Source organism: Athene noctua, chromosome Z (genome assembly GCF_965140245.1).
Source record: "Athene noctua chromosome Z, bAthNoc1.hap1.1, whole genome shotgun sequence".
NCBI classification, from domain to species: domain Eukaryota; kingdom Metazoa; phylum Chordata; class Aves; order Strigiformes; family Strigidae; genus Athene; species Athene noctua.
This window is the reverse complement of record NC_134077.1, coordinates 30242025-30260137: the sequence shown is the minus strand read 5'-3', so window position 1 is coordinate 30260137 and position 18113 is coordinate 30242025. Positions and strand designations below refer to the sequence as shown.

At 36.4% G+C, this 18113-nt stretch overlaps 1 protein-coding gene across 1 annotated transcript in view; it reads right to left on the bottom strand.

Annotated features, from left to right (window-relative positions):
• Positions 1–4041: 4041 nt before the first annotated feature.
• PRR16 (proline rich 16) overlaps positions 4042–18113 on the bottom strand; it is a 161476-nt gene continuing 147404 nt past the window's right edge. Inside the window, 1 exon segment of the mRNA XM_074931922.1 lies at positions 4042–5629. The gene's annotated coding sequence lies outside the window, so the exon portion shown is untranslated.

The following is an 18113-nucleotide window of genomic DNA, read 5'->3' as shown; positions in this document are numbered from 1 at the left end:
TGAGCAGGGACATCTTCAGCTAGATCAGGTTGCTCGGAGTCCAGTCCAACTTGACCTTTAATGCTTTCAGGGATGGGGCATCTACTGCCTCTCTGGGAATGAATTCCAGTGTTTCACCACTCTCATTGTAAAAAATTTCTTCCTTATATCTAGTCTGAATCTACCCTCCTTTAATTTAAAACCACCACTTATTGTCCTATCGCAACAGGCCCTACTAAAAACTCTGTCCCCATCTTTCTTATAAGCCCCTTTTAAGTACTGAAGGGATGCAATAAGGTTTCCCTGAATCTTCCCCAGGCTGAACAACCCCAACTCTCTCAAGCTTTCCTCACAGCAGAGGTGTTCCCTCCCTCTGATCATCTTTGTGGCCATCCTCTGGACCTGCTCCAACATGTCCGTGTCTTTCCTGTACTGAGGACACCAGATCTGGACACAGTACTCCGGGTGGGGTCTCACCAGAGTGGAGTAGAGGGCGAGAATCCCCTCCCTCCACCTGCTGGCCACACTGCTCTTGATGCAGCCCAGGATACGGTTGCCTTTCCGGCTGCAAGTGCATATTGCTGGGTCATGTCCAGGTTTTCATCCACCAATATCCCCAAGTTCTTCTCCACAAGGCTGTTCTCAGTCTCTTCATCCCCAAGCCTGTATGCATACTGGGGGTTACCCCAATGCAGGTGTAAGACCTTGCACTTGTCTTTGTTGAACCTCATGAGGTTCAAATGGGCCGACTTCTCAAGATTGTCTAGGTTGCTCTGGTTGGCATCCCATCCCTCAGATGTGTCAACTGCACCACTCAGCTTGGTGTTGTCTGTAAACTTGCTAAAGGTGCACTTGATCCCACCGTCTGCATCATTGATGAAGATATTAAATAGTACTGGTCCAAGTATGGACACCTGAGGGACACCACCTGTGTGACATTGAGCCATTGTCTACTACTTGCTGGAAGCAACCATACAAACAGTTCTTCATCCACTGAACAGTACATCAAACAAATACATATCTCTCCAATTTAGAAGGAAGGATGTTGTGGGGGACCATGTCAAAGGCCTTATAGAAGTCCAGATAGATGACATCTGTAGCTCTTTCTTGTTCACTGATGCAGTCACTCCATCATAGAAGGCTACTAGCCATGCTGGCTGTTTCAAACCACGTCTCTGTCCTCCATGTCCATTAGCACAGCTTCTAGCAGTATCTCCTTCACATCATTCCCAGGCACAGTGGTGAGGCTTACAGTAGTTCCCTGGATCTTCCTGGGATTTAGATCATGTTAAGCCTACAGCTTCTTTCCCAACATCCTTTAAATTTTGCCCTAGGAACTTCTGTCTCCTTTTTTTTTCTGCCACATACATTCAGCAGGTCCATGTCCCCTGACTCCTCCTCACTACTGGCTAGCAGACACAGCCCTCAAACCAGATGATATGTGTTACCTCACCGTGGGCAGGCATGTTCCCATACAGCTGTCCCCTGATGGGTTCTTGTCCTGCCAGATACATGAGCAACAGTCTCCTACCTTCAACAGGAGCTTCAGGGCAGGCCCATGGCTGCCCTCTCATCTCTCCCCAGGCAATACCCTCCCACTCTAAAAATGGCATGGTTATCTTATGGACAGGTTTTATTTATAATGTCACTGGAGAGCCTTACTATACTGAGAAGCTATTCCATTAAAAAAAAAATAAAATCTGTACTTTGGGGATATACATGTCATGTGACACTTGGAGCGACTGTTATCAGGAGAGGGACACCTTTATAACATCATGGTGATTACCAGGTTTTCGCAATCTTTTGCTTCCCCTTTACAAAACAGCCACTTTAACATATCCCTATTTTTCTCATGAATGATGGTGGCCCTTGCCTGTAAAAAAATTCAAGTGCTGAAAGTATGTTTTGTAGACACATCCAGAACTATCAGCTTTTTCTTTTGCGTACTTTGTCATTTCAAGCACTGGTTGCTTCAGACAGCTTTTCAGATGACAGATAATGAAACGCTGCACTATTCTAGAACAACTTCTGCAGGCACTTATGTACACAAGATCCATAAACCTACAAAAGAACCCATCAGTCACATAATATCATCTTCGTTGAAAAAGTTCTGCTGGTCTTGTCAAAATGTTGAGCCTAAAATAATGGAAAAAACCACAATTTTTTGTTGTTTGATGAGATAATCTAATTGTCTCTTCTGGTTTTAAACTTTGTGAAAAAATAGTTCAGTCCTAATTATTGGCCAACAATTTCTGAAATTCCAGTAGAGTTTTATTATCCTGTGTTGAAATGTTATCTCAGGGGAATATCTGTATAGTATATAGACATCAGCTCAATTTATATCACAATATTGAATACTTACTTAAAGATTTAATTATTTAAATCCACAAAAATCAGAAATTTGGCTTTACCTCAGTGTCACTGGTAGCAGTAGAAGACATGATACATGTGAGTGCATTTGTGTGCACATGCACTGAAATTTACCTCCCAGCATGAAACGCCAGTTAATGCAGAGTTGTGAACTGCATGTGATTGATGAGAACCATGATTTGCAGTGTCCTCTTCTAACTACATTTTTCACTTAAATTAGGCCTACATGTTGGTATATGTTTATTATTTTTGCTTTACACACATTGTGTAAACTCACTCCTGAGACCAGGTCATTATTTTTCATATCTGCTGTATTCTTCAGAAGAAAATTGTTTATTGTTTCACACACAAACTGATCTAGAACTCAGCATAGCAGAAAAGTATTTGCAAGTAGTAACAAATTACTCACTAGATTTTTATTGGGCTATTTTCAAATATAGATTAATGTATTCTTTTCACAAAAATACGAAATTTTCAAATATTATTATTAGATAATAATGGAAGTAATCAAATTATAAATCTGAAATTTTCTCATTGTTTCCATAATATTGTCCCTTCTTTAAACAACTCTGAATATTAGTTTCAAAGAGTAAGCTCTCCAATTTTAAAATACAGGTTATCCAAAGAGGGATCAAAACAAAGCCCATGCAAGTTGTGTGTCCAGGTATGTTATTCCAATGACACAGAAATGAAATCGCACTTAAAAGACTGTAAACCAACCATAAGCTAAAATGTGTAGGAACAGAACACAGCGATCATTCTTTAACAAATACAAAGGTTTCATTTATCCACTGCACCAATGGAAATTGATCACTAAATTTTGTTAAAGAGTCAAACCAGGAGATGATCCCAGGTTTTGCCAAATGAGGGAGGCTAACATACACTTAATTATTTCATTTTGTATTTCCTGACAAACTGTAAAAGCTATTTATGGCTTCAGAGTCACAAGAAAAGACAGAGCTCAGGTCTTGCTCCAAAAAATATAATAATGAGCATCTTTTGCAATAACAAGTCTTGTGGCACTTACTTCAGCAGAGCTGGCATTTCATTCATCATCAGGTAAGGGTGTACATGCGTGCACACACACACAAACACACACATATACACTAGTTAGCACATTAGAGCAGAGCAATACATTTTTGAGATATTTGGCCTTTACAAAGTTAACCCACAGATTAAAAAAAGGCTTTAATTTTCTACTATTTGTTGTTGAAATACCATTTTTCTGTTAGTGAGCACTTAATAGGTTCCATAAACTAATGAAAATAAAAAAAACTATTCAGCTTTATAAATCAGATACATATGACTGGATTAAAGATGCATGTCTTAAGTGAACTGGGAATCACATGCTTTACTTTTCCCTTAAAATTACACACAGGCTAATGGACTAAGAAAAAAGGAAAAAATATATTTTTATTCAAAACAGCTCTATCACTGAAATGTTCAATAACTTCATAACAAAACACTGCAGTAGATGGATAACAATGACTGTTCTTAACTGTAAACTGTAGATTGTTCTAAGGAACACACTCTTACTCTATAGTTACTCAAATTGTTTGTGATCAAATAGTATCAGCTTCATGGCCTTGTCATTATGCTAAAACAAACAAAATCCAGAAAGTTCTAACACCACCACCACCACCCCCCGCCAAAAAAAAAAAAAAAAAAAAAAAAGGAACAACCCCCCCCCCAAAAAATAAACCAGTTTTTGAATAAAATGAGGCAGCTGACAAAAGGTCTCTGTATAATCTGGGAAACCACCAGTATTAGACTAAATTCCTTTCATTCTTAAACATCCAAATCTTAAGTTGCTTAAACCTACTCATAATAAAAAAATCTGTCCCATTATATATTTAGATTTATTCATGCGGATATTAAAATAAACTATGTTCTGAAATTAAGAATTAAAATATTTCCTCTTGTTTTCCATACATATTTGCCTGTATAAATATACTTCATCATTTTACAAATTACAATGTTTATATTAAAGCTTTGGGTCAGCAAATCATTACATCTTAACATGAACAAACAATTCCTGTGTTTTGGTTCTGTCTTTAAATCATGGTTGGAGATAACGAAAACCATCCAAAATGAGTGACTGCAAATAACATAAACCGCACATTTATTTAGAAAAATAAACTGAAAATGCTGCTTGTCTGTTAGATATCTCCATGAAGTATAGACAAATGGCTAGAAAAAATTTAATGTCAAATACATATTACAAATGACTTCTTTAACAGTAACTGGGACTATAATGTCTATGTTCAGTAAGAGTATTTTGGATGAATAATTCAATAGACTAAATGTCTTGTTTGCTAATATGATAAAAAATGGATGCTATTAAAAAAGATTATATCCCCTTTTTAAATACACCTTATCACGTTGATGCTTTTTCATATATATACATATATATATATATGTATGTATATGTATGTGTTTATTTAAACCTAAGAAAGGACCATAGTCCTTTCTGTGAAGAGATCCCCATAGTGAAAGAAAGCGCAAATGTTTTTCTTCAGTTCTAACTTTTTAATTCCTTTTGAAACCCCAGCAAAATATAGCTTGTTGTGGTCAAAAATCTCCTGGGGCCATCTGTGCAAATGGAGGTGCACATCATTACCCTGAATGGAAGTGACAGTGCAAATACTAGAAGTGCATTGAGATGCAATCTCTAACAGCTGAACTTCTTCAAAGTTGGGTGGAGGACAAGAGACAGCATCCTTTTAAGCAATCACCGATGCCCTGTTCCTGTATGGCTTTGAATATGTACAAGGGATGACAGAGGTCTTCTATCCCCACAGACAGTAACATTCCTCTGTTACAGTAAAAGCATTACTTTTCTGCTGTCACCTAAGTATTTCTCCTTCTGGCTACATACTGAAATATTTTTGGATGCTGGCTGGACCCATGAAAACCTGATTGTTTGTTACTCTGGTTGCTCAGCACAGAACTCAGGTGTCAGGCTTGAAGACAGCAGTTTCTGCAGTGGGGCAAGATACTTAGTTCTCTTTATTCTTCTTTCCCATTAAATGGAGTTTAAGGCTGTGGCTTTTGCCAGGACTCAGCATGTAGCTGTCAGATCTGAGAAAGACGATTCAATGCAGATTACACTCATGATCAGTTGTGCTCTGTCTTCAAGGGCTTTTCCATTTTCCATGGAGCATCAGGTTCCTGGTTACTTCTCAGATCTGGCCTGCAAGAAGTCACAATGATGAATCTGATATGCAAATAATTAACTGATGTGCCTCCAGATATAGATATTCCTTCAAGACTGAAGGTGCTGTTAAAAAGAAAAGAAGACAAGGACAAAGTTATGAAAATGTTACTTTAAACAAAATTAATAGTAAACAAAACAGAATTTTGAATGATCATTCCATTTTTCTTGTAAGCAAGAGTTCCAGTAATTATGATACTTTGAAACCTGTCCTTTTACAGTTGTACTTTATTATTGGTACGAGCCTTGGTTCTCTGCTGGGATAAGTGGGTTTAATTTTAATGGTGTTTTTGGAATCCCATTCTATTACACCACCTGGGAAGTTGATTGTTGCTATCCTAGGTCTCAGTGTATATGGGGATCTTGAAATTATGATCTTTTAATCTCTTTTTGAATTATTCTTTTTAAGAAGATTACCCCTTTTAACCTACCTAACATAATAATTCATCTTAACAATATTCCTTAGGGCACAAAATAAAAGAAGAACTCCCGAGATTTTAAAAATTAAGAACTATACATTAAGCATTTGAAAAGCCTCTAAGAATTCAAGTCTAATTTTACCTGAGATTCTGTTTTCTAATCCTTGTTGTCAAATGAAATAGCAAGTGAATTCAACAGAAGTCTCTCACCTGACAAGTACGTTTCCTAATCACTAAAACACTATATAAAATTTTGATTTGAATTTTTCACATTCCCTTTTGTGAAACTGCTTTAATTTGTTTAAAACACTAAGATAGTCCTAGAGTCAGTGAAAGAGAATAGTGCTCCACTCTAGTGCTGAAGGTCACTGACTCAATGAACTTCCTTAGTTTATTTATTAGACAAGATAAAGCAGTATCAAAATGAGAGACCTTAGGATACTTATCTGTTGGTAGCTAGGGCACTAACTTGGGTTAAATGATTAAATTCACATGTCCTGAAGAAAAGAATATGAACTTCCTCTTCCAGAGATTGTGATTTATATCCAGAGCTACATACTACAAGGGGAAGGCAAAATTACTTCTTTGTCATTAGTTTTATACATCTAGCCCTTCATTCACATTTCCTCTTATTTCATGGAATGCTTCAATTTGATAAAGATTGGGTAGGGTAGGGCAGAATTTCACTTTGGCAGGCAAAAAAAGAACCTGAAGTTGGTGTGCTGTGGACCCTTTTTACTTTTTTCCCCGTAACTACAAAATATCCATTATTCAGGGTAACAATTAACATTCAGGATTGCAGCAGTGGCCCAATGTCACCCAACAGTCAAGTGAAAATGGTATAATAAATTTACTATAAAATTGGCCTGGAAGGAGATTTTTTTCCTAGTCAACTATTTAGAGTTTAGCTTACATTATTAATGAAAAAGAGGAGTATCTTAGACATCTGTTAGCAGCTTATTTTTAACCGAGGACAGTCTTCATGTCAATAAAAATACACAACCCTTTTTCAGCTGTCACAGTTTCTAGATGCAATTACATTTGGGCTAATTTTTTCTGTATATTAACACCTCATAAAATTCACAAAAAAAAGATGTTAATTCTCTTGAACTCATCTTAATGATCATGAAACAGAAATAACAAAGTACAACAAACACATATGTGAAAGTATTAATAATAATAATAAAAAAAATAAATAATACAAATAGTATTTTGTTCTCTCTCAGAAAACAGTTGCTTCTCAAACTTATTCTGGATACAGTACAATCCAATGCTTAGCAGCTGTAGGCGTGAAAAGCAATGTAATTGTTTTCCTCTGGGTTGCAATTCATAAACATACTCAATACCATGATCACAAAAACAGTAAGTGGTATTTCAAGCATACCTGGATTCCTCTACCACCTCTATAATTCAGTCATCAATCCATACAATTTGATTCATTCCCGGTCATACAAACACATGATATTCACCTTAATTTCATCAACATTCTACTGAAGAAAAGACTGCCTTTTGATTCTGCTAAAAAGCATAAACTGCACCGCTGTGAAAAACATGATGCACCTCTGCACATTAATAAAGAATTTGTTCAAATTAGAAGATTATGGTTAAGCTTGCTCACTGAAAAACTCAGCAGGTGGCAATGCCTGCATCAGAAACAGAAGAAACAGTTCCTTTTGCCACCTCCAAAACCACCATCTGTAATCACAAATGATTACTGTACACATGAAGAAGTGAAGCACAGAGAGAAAATAGGCCAGTCATTGAAAAAAACCTGTGTCTACTAATTACAGATTCCTATCCCCAACTGTCTAGTTCTTAATTCTATAATTTTTACTATTTTGACAACAAGGCTTTACATTTAAATCACTACATTTAATTCATCATTACAAAATCCCTTCACTACACCATACCTTGCCTAATATCCTCATAGTGAAAAAACCTGACCTTATTAGGGAGCTAGAGTTCAGACAATTTGTGGGAGACTCTCTTGTTCATGCACATCCCTTCTCCTCCTTTTTATTACTTTGGCAGCATCATCAGGTCATTCTGTCCTTCTACAGCATCAGTATTTAGTTTGAAAAAATACAGACTCACAGAAACCAATGTTATTGTTTTCGCCATTCAAACCCAGACAACTATTCTACAATAAAAAATCTTATTTTACTTCTCTGCCAGTATTACCCAAAACCATCTACTCCCTTCTGTTTCCTTCTGTTTGGCATGGTTTTCTTAATAACTGAAAGTGAGTCCAGTTCAACCTACCACGACATCCTCCTCCTCATCATGGCCATGACCATAGTGTTGCTGCACACAGTGCTATGCAGAACACTGTGCACGGAAACTGTTAAGGGAAAAAGGCTACTAAAGTGAACCACCCTTTCAACTCAGACCTATGGGATAGCCATGCATACAATGGCTATCATAAATTGAACAATGATTTACAGGTTTGGTACAAAATAGGAAAACGAGGAGATGTTTATCCAAGCTTAGCTGAATAAGCAATAAATTTTTATTTAAAAATACATACAGAGATACGTTCAACTTACAGTATTTAAAAATAATAAATGCAGTTTGATTCTATAGTGGCTTGATAGGAAGACATCAAGAAAATTATACAAAGGACATTTATCAACTTTGAACTGATGAGTGCAGTGGTGACTGTCAACGATCACAGAAAAGGATGCTTTAAATGCAACTTTCTATGCTGGGTATAGTTCCTGTTATCAAGAAAAACAAAAAAACAACTAGGAAATGCACTTCATATTCAATTGAGGAGAGATTTACTTGATTAATACCAAGCTGTATAACTTCTACATCACTTTAAGAGTCTGATAGAAGCACATGTAAGACTAGCCTAATTAAAATCTCCATTATTTGGGCTATTTTAGTACACACAGCATAATCTGGACATGTTGTTACTTGTCACAAGCATGCTAGCAGTCAGAGCACATGCTGAACTATTAGCTGTACTCACATATTTAAGATTATAACAAATGTTCCTAATGGAAAAAAAAAAAATCACATAGTAATATATCCTCCTAAACATATTGCACATATTTTTTATATATTGCTTAAATAGTAATGACATCTATTTTGGTTACTGGGCTACACCTGAAAGATACAGAAATTGTTTGATTCAGATATAGACTCTTTTATCTCTATTACCTTAGGTCTTTTACTCCTTTCAGATAAGATGCATTACTATGCTAATTCCTTCAATAGAAGAAAGAATGATTGAAAGGAAGGGAATGCTTTTGTAGATACTTTTACTTCTTGCTATTGTCCAAGAAATCCCCATCATAACCCCTAATGTATTTTTTTTAGGTATAACTTTAAATCATGTATTTCCGAAGACACACAGCTTCGGTCAGAAGCCAGACTATTTCAGATGAAATTGTATGTTTTATGATTAAAGGAATTCTGCTAAATGCAAACCCAATGTTTTCACCAAGCATTTTATTTCTTTATCAACATTTTAACTATATAAGCCAATGTTAGCATTTTTGTGTTCTGTGGTGTATCTAGCACTGTCAAGACATCTTTCTCTGTAAAAACTAAACCAACCAAATCTAAACAACACAATGTTAACAAATCCACCACCACACTTCTTTGTAGTTCTTCCTATTTTTTTTCTCAGAAGCTTCAGAATACTTATTTACATCTGATTGCCTTATCCTGTTTCAGTCTGTGAATAATCTGTCAGTGAACAAACAAAAATTCCCAGTTACTTATTGGAAGTTATTCTTTTTCTTTCAAAGCTTTGAAAGAGACTGTAAATGCCATGAAAAATCAAAATATCTAAATTTATACATTTTCCATTTTTTCCTTTACTCACTATAATTCATTTATATGTTGGCAGCAAGTACTACCTTCTACAGTAGCATTATTCTTATCATCTTCCCTAATGTGATTATCAAATCATCTGTTGTTCCAGCTTTGGTATCTCTAGAGCTTTCTCTAAAAACAGTTCTATATACAGTTCTATAAAGATAATCCTAAACAGAAATCTGTAAATGATGTCAGCGTGCATGATGAAAACATTTATTAAATACACTATTCCCGCTGAACTCATACTTACTAAATAATGTATTTGTAGAAGTTTACTGTCTTTGTGTGCTTGCACAACAAAATGAAGAGCATCATGAAAAATTAATAACAGAAGCATGAAATGAATGTCAGAAGCATCATGCTTGTAAATATATGAAACTCATAAAATTGTTTCTTATGAACTGTTGGCCAAATTGCTGTGGTGCTTGTCTCAGAACTGTCCCAAATAATTCAGATTTGAGAAACGCAATCTGTGGGACAGATAACATGAAATTAAGCTTTTTTTTTTTTTTTTTTTTATACCACTAGTTTTCAACACAGCTAAAATTCAGACAACCTCAGTTACCAAGTGGTATCTTGACACCATTGAAGTCAATAGTATACATTAGGGGTTGCCATGATGAATGCCAAAAAAATGTTTAAAGGGGAAAGAATGGCACTGGTAAAAGTTCTGATGATGTATCCTGGGTAACTGTGGCAGCCTTGTTCAGTGGTCAGAGGCACCTTGTCTGGTAGGAGAAGTATACATAAATTTAACTGAGAAGTAAGATCTTTCTTCCTTGGCAGTACAGAAAGGATATATAAATAAGCATTTTGAAAATTTTCTGTAAAAATTCAGATTTTCTGTGGTTTACTTTTAAATCAGTCAATTCCCAAAGCTGACTACATAACATAAAACAGGATGGTAACACAAATCCCTGTGAACCTACGATCACTGAATAAAAATAATTTCTTTGACTATATGTCATAATCTACATGCCAATGGAAAAAAATCTTTTACCAGTCAGGGAAAGGGACATAAGTCTCAGGACAAGTGAAAGTTCACACAGAACAGTTAAACGCTTTAAAGGACTTGCATCTGCTATTATTTAAAAATTTTGAGTTTTATGTTTAAATTTTTAGAGTTTAGAGGGGTTTTTATAAATACATGTCTTAAAGTGATATGTGAATGGCTTGAAAATTATTCTCCACAGAGTACATCTTCCAGGTGACAGGTGTAACCTTTCCTCATTCAGCCTGAAGCGAAGGACAGATGATAAGTAAGCTGGCAGTCCCTCCACTTGCTTATATTTTTTTTTTAAAAAAAAGTATATGGGTGAAAGGAGCCATGTAGGAGACAATGTAACTATCAATACTTCTGCTTCTTTTTTTACATTTATGGATCTTTCATCTATTCCAAATTATTCACGCCAAAAGGACTTAAAAGACATCAGTAAATATCTGTAAATACTTTGGCACAGCCTTCTGCTGTTTGCCTGTTGAAGGATGAAACAATTTATGATTCTAGCTGACAACATGCTGTTTGTTAACAAGTGCTTTACAGGATTTACTTTTTCCTTTATTATTTGACACAAATATTTTGCCACACTAGAAAAAGAAAAAAAAAAATTAATTGCCAATAGAGATACGGAGATTACTGAAACTACATTATCCTGTGTTCCCTAAACATGCCAATGTGACTAAAAATGCTCATAATGATTCATTACTATTATGATTAGTCAACATACTCAAAATTTCTTCTTTACAAAAGAAAAGGGTCTTCTGGGATGCTTCTGGACACTGTTAGGTTCTGTCTTTGTAGCTAGGAATTTTTAGCTGCTAGGAATTACTGAGTAGCTGGCAGCTGAATCTTGGGCAGAACCCTATAGGTGCAAGAGAGGGCCCGAGGCCATGCAGAGATGGGATAATGTTTACTACAGTTCTCCACACTTCAGACTTCCTGACCACCAGTTGCAGCCCTTTTCCACCACAAGGCACAACAGAAAAGGTTGCATCTACTGCTTGAAACTTCATGTATTGTGAAAGAAAAATACACTTCTATGCATTTGTTTGCCAAGACTTAACCAGCTACTTTCTTGAGCTCGCAAGGAAATCATGGTATCAGACAGAAATTGAATAGAAACAGCAAAAGATATTCTAAAAATGTAACAATATATTCTTAGATTGGAAGGCAAAAAAACCCCAACATGGCTAAGCATCAGTAAATTACCTAGCATCTTCATATGCCTTGTATTTTCAGCAACAATATGCATGAAACTGATCAGCCTGACACAACATTTACATTGAAGATGCATGAAAGAATCCCCTTAGGGGAAGCACTCTGTATTTAATGGGAATGTTCAAATGCAATTAATGTAAACCTTGGTAAAGAAAGACCTCTGATTTGTGAAGTGGTACATACTCTACTAGAATGTACTTGCTTTCTAGATTATAAAAACACATAAAGGAAGTAAAACTTTTGTAAATATACAACAGCTCAATGCAAAATTTCATTTTAAGTGATGTCAGCTTCTGTTTCAGTATCTTCTTCAAATACCTGTATATAAAAGAGATGCTCCTGTGCATCCTCTTCTATTAGCTGTTTCATTCCTACTTATCCATCACTCAAAAAACCAAACCATACGCAACTGATGTTTAAAAGACAGAAATATGAGTTTATCAAAATACAAGCATTAATCTTTTTCTTAGGCATTCAGAATGATGCCTTTTAATTTATTTTGAGTAATCCCAAAAATAAGCTTCCAGAATTCTGTTATGTTAGCATGACATAACACTATATTTGAAAAAAAAACAACGAACATAATTCTGGGGTACAGCAATATTCTGGAACAAGGCAATGAAAATAAAGATCAACATTTCAGCTTTTCATTTTGCAGATCTGCCATGGGTCACTTTACTTCTGTAGTTTGTTTAGCCATTTTAAGCTGAATGCCTAGAAGTCTAGACTTGAATGAAACAAATTTAGTGATCAGTTTTTCTCCATCCAGCTCTAACGTTGTGTAATATCTTGGAAAACTGGATGGGCCTGTCAAACACAAGCTCAGCAACAAATATCATCTCCACTTAGCCTTTAACAAACTTAATTTCTCGCACTTATTAGCACAGACATCCCTATCAATATCTACACATGAAAAATGTAGTAAAGACTGATTTCAAGTGCACAGCTGTATGTAGTGAGCTCCAGCAGGAAAAAGGGATGATTACACAGGCAGTGATCTATCCTAGTTTCAGATCTTATTATAGGAAAAATTCAAATCCATAAAGTGTCTCTGCCTCAGAAATTTTGTTATGTCCAACAAATATGCTTCAAGGCTTGGCTCACAATGTACATAGAATCCCTTTGGGGTTTTTTCAGTTAGTTGGCGTTTTTGGTTTTTTTCAACATCAACATTTGCAAACCTCAAGACCTTTGCCAGTACAGACTGGCTTGCTGACTCAAAATCGCTGGGCATCCCTGATTCAACGCAAGTATCCATGCTTATCTGGCTTTGGAGTGGTTTGCTTAACAAAAAAGATACTCTAGCCAACAAAAGCAGCTCAGAATTCAAATGTAGCCCATTAAACTCTCCTGCTAATGCTATTCAGGAAAAGGTTACTAGCAAAATGTACAATCCAGTGCTTTGCACATTAAGCACCGGTTTCAAATACAATGTTTGTCTGGCCAACAAAATACGGCATATTATAAAGCCAGTAATTCTATGAGCTGTTGACCAAAGAGGTGCTTTGAAGTTGAAAACAAGAATAAAACCTCTGGATCTATTTATCTAAACCAGTCAGATAAATAACAAAGCCTGCTGCAAAATCCTGATTCCAGAGTGGTAGTATATGCTCTGGGCTATGTGGATTGGACATATGTTTGAAGTGCTGAATCTACCGTGTGCTCACTGAGTTGGCTAAGGTCCTCTCCAGCATTGTTTTCCAAGCCACAGTTCAAACTAAGGGAGTTTGTAGGTCTTCAGATAAATCACAGATGGTCCTCTGCATATTTGAAACATCTCTTCAAGCATTTCCTCTTCTACACAGAAGGCCAAAATCATTATTGTTTTTCAATTAGGGTGGATTTTCTTTCTATCCTGATATACAGAAAAGAACTTTTCTTTGTTTTCTGTAATCGATGCATCAAGAAATAGTTTGGTCTTGCTGAATTAGTCAAAATTAGAAGAATGTATTTAATCTTGAACAAAGATTCCCAAATCTTAGAAAGTTGTGTTGGTTTTGGCTGGGATAGAGTTAATTTACAGTAGCTAGTATGGGGCTATGTTTTGGATTTGTGCTGGAAACAGCATTGATAATACAGAGATGTTTTCATTATTGCTGAGCAGTGCTAATACAGAGTCAAGGTCTTTTCTGCTTCTCACACCACCTCACACTGGGTAGGCACAAGAAAGGGGTGCACAATAAGTTGGGAGGGGACACAGACAGAAGAGCTGATCCCAACTGACCAAGAGGGATATCCCATACCATATGACATCATGCTCAGCATATAAAGCTGGGGGAAGAAGGATGGGGGGAATGTCTGGAATGATAGCATTTGTCTTCCCTTACACGAGATGGAGCCCTGCTTTCCTGGAGATGGCTGAGCACCTGCCTGCCGCCGATGAGAAGTGCTCAGTAAATTCCCCGTTTTGCTTTGCTTCTGTATGCAGCTTTTGCTTTACCTATTAAACTGTCTTTATCTCAACCTAGAAGTTTTCTCACTTCCACCCTTCTGATTCTCTCTACCACCCCACCAGCGAGGAGCAAGCCAGTGGCTATGTGGTACTTAGTTGCCAGGTAGGGTTAAACCACAGCAAATGTCTATGGCTACAGTTAGTTATATGCACAAATTTCAGATTTTTTTAATTTACTCGATTTTGCACACCATTGTTCTTTAAATCCTACCCTATAGTCTCTTAGCTTTCAGTTTCTGGTGTCTGAAACCAAGTAAATTCTCACTTTACACATAATACCAATTCCTAACACAAACTTATGCTTGCTGCCATGGCCTTGCATGGGAAGGTGATCTCTTTAAGTCATTGATGTATCAAACATGATAATGGTGAAAAGCAGCAATTTGGTCACTATGACAAAACTAGATAAAGGAATTTACACCGTGGGTTCTCAGTTATCCTGATGGTGAAGTAAGCCAGATAGAAGAAAACAAAAAATGCAATAACATAAAATTTAAGTAAATTAAGTAATCAAAACATAAATTAATTTTTAAACTAACTTTCTTGAAATATTTCTACAGAAGCCAGACATGATTTTAGACATCATTGAGCAGACCCTGATTAAGACAGCACGACTACTGTGTGACAAAGTAAGGCACCCAGAAGCAAAAGAGGAAGGAAAGCCTGCTGAATCCATAATTTGGATAATTCCCTTGCAAATGGTTGAAAATCAACTCTGATCCAGTCGCAATGCACCTTGTTTTGTTTTAGAGGAGTTTGGGTTTGTTCAATTTTTTTTGTGCAGAGAATTGTGCTTTGGACAGTACAATGGAGAGCTGAAGTACATTCTGAAAATGCTTAACTGATTAAAATAATAATGAAATATAAATTACCTTTGTATTTCCATTGCAAACCCAACAAGAGAAGCTGGAACTTTGGCCTGATGAAGCTTTCATCTACAGTTAATATTGAAAATTGTATTATTCCTTAATATCGCTTCTCCATCTAAGAGCCTCTTAATTCTTAATGACTAAAAGAGCCTCTAATCAAGCAGTACAAAAACTTGTAAGAGAAGAAAACTGAAACAGCTTTTATTTCCAATACTTATAGCCACAAATGTGTACTGGGACTATAAACTGGGATAGTAAACTGAATCATCCATATCAATAATTATAAAGTACATGTTTACTGCTTACACAGAAGTACCTAGGTAAAAAAAAAAAAAAAAAAAAAAAAAGAAGGCATCATTAGAAGTAAAGATGCTAAGTTCACCTTTGTAAATGATTTTACCTGTATCATAGTGATTTTCCATAAGAAAACAAGAAACCAAAACACAAGAAGAAATACAACAACAACAAGCTCTTAGCATGTGGGTATATAAATCACTGCACTAATCACAACTGTAAGTCAGCGATCAGCTGAACGTACATTGCTGATGTAACAAAATCTTCACATACCATGTCAAACCTTCAAAGTATATAATGGACAAATGACAAGCTGACAGCTGACTTCTGAAAAGCCTTTTTCCACAACACCAGCCTCCATTTTGAGTGAAGTCTTACCACTCCTCCCACCAACACATACTCTGTGCTGAATGGTAAATTGCTAGCTGCATCCTCCTGCAATCTTCTATTAAAAGTCTCAGTACAACAGTGAACTTACTTCGAGAATCAAATTCTGGACTATTTTAGGGAATGTCTAAACATATTCCAGCAGAGAATAGGTGAAAAGGTGCTCAGCTGCCTTTGTTGCTTCAATGAGCATCAGGTCACCAAGTCATTGGAGAATATGGCTTTCCTTAAAGGGATGAGGAGGTAAGAGGGGTGGAAGTTAAAAAGTCAGAAGACTTGGCTTGGGAAAAGTCAGCTTCTGATGTGGGACCTAAGAAGGAAGGACAGTAGGTCAGAAATCACTGAAGAGTTTGCTTGCCATTTTTGGTATTTGTGGCTGTTGAGAAGGGAGGAAAGCTGGCACAAAGCACAGCCTGGCTGGTGGTCACACTTGCAGAAGCAGTAGCAGCTCAGAGCCTGGAGGAGTCCCGATGGCGAACTGCGGGCAATGGGGCTGCTTTAGATGCCCTGAAATAGGCAGTGCCCTTGGCAGTGCATCCATAACTGTCAGAAAAATTGAAGAGCATATGTGTTTGTGGAGGTTACAAAAGAGGAGTTCAATCCATCCTTGAGGCATAGGATACAGTAGATGAAAAAAGGATAGTCTGTCCTCTCAGTGTGGTGCTTATTGCTTTTCTAAAATTCAGCAGCCATCCTAGCACTCACTTTCTCCTCTATCGTGGCACCTTCCTCTAGCAAAATCTCAAGAGATGCAGCCATGAGCAGCTGACACCATACTGCTCCATACAGAAACAGAGCATGCCTCAAACACAAGGGGAGCTGCGAGTTCAGAATGCCTCAGGCTGAAAAAGTAACTCAAGATCGGGTTTCTCTTAACTCCAGCAACGTAGGGCAAAAGAAAGGCAGTCTACAAACACCATCCCCTTCTCCAGCAATTTGTAAATCTAGCACATCTGTTCCATGGTTTATTTAGGAATGAATGAAAAGCAATTGGATTTGTGTCAGACAGAATATCTAAATGCTGAAAGGAATGACAGATTTTAGTTTTTCAGTTTGGCCATGCAATTACACAGTCCACATTTAACTTTCAGTGTGAGTCAAAATACACTGGCTTTCCTTCCAGAGTTACAATTAAATAGGATGGAGACAAATGAACACTTTGGGCCCTGCTGGCTTGCACTGCTTGAAATAATGCAATATAGTGGCCATCTCAGATGGTGATGATAGGGGAAAACTGCCATTTTTCTTTTTCTTTTTGATGACCTGAATTCTTTACGACCAGTACGGTGTGAGTTATACTTCTCATGTTTCTAATGTTAATAGAAATATAGCAGTAGAGCCACAGACAGCAACTGAAGAAGTGAACCTTCTATCTTGCCTGTGGGCTAAAGTCAAACTTTACACTAGTTTAAACAGGGAATTGCCTTGTATGCAAGGATTTTCTACAGCAGATATTGGAAGTGAATAATTCTTTCCATGTATCATCCTCCCTCCTTTAGTCCATTAATAGCTCCCATAAGTAGGAATGTTCAAAAAGTGTGAACTGATTAAGAGTTAGATGAAATGCTCTAGTAACTGATAAGAATGCATCATCAGTAACTGAAATGTGGTTTCTGCTTTAGAGGTTTTAATTTAAATACAAGTCTTCTGCTGGTCAGATAGTAATTTTAATAAGTCTATGTGTAGAAGCAATTAGTAATAATTTTATTTTATTGTAGCTGTCAAATAGCAACAGTACAAAAAGTGGCAGATGGTGTCTCAGATTTCTTTTTTTCCTTTAAAAAATATGCAATCAGAAAAAATTAACATAAAAGCTTTTGAAGAAGGATCAAGATGCTCTTGATCTTGATCAAGACAATATCACAAAGTTCTCCCTCAGAAAATTTCAAGATTAAATAGATAAAACCCTGTCATTTAATAAGATTCTAAAATAATGGCCTGCTAACTGTGATGGCATTATAATGAAAATCTAAGGAGGTTATTTATGTTATTTGTAATAAGTAAAATGTAATTCCTAAAGTTGGATCCTATAAGAAATAGCCAGTACACTAATATTTATGTAATATTTAAATTTCTTATTTAA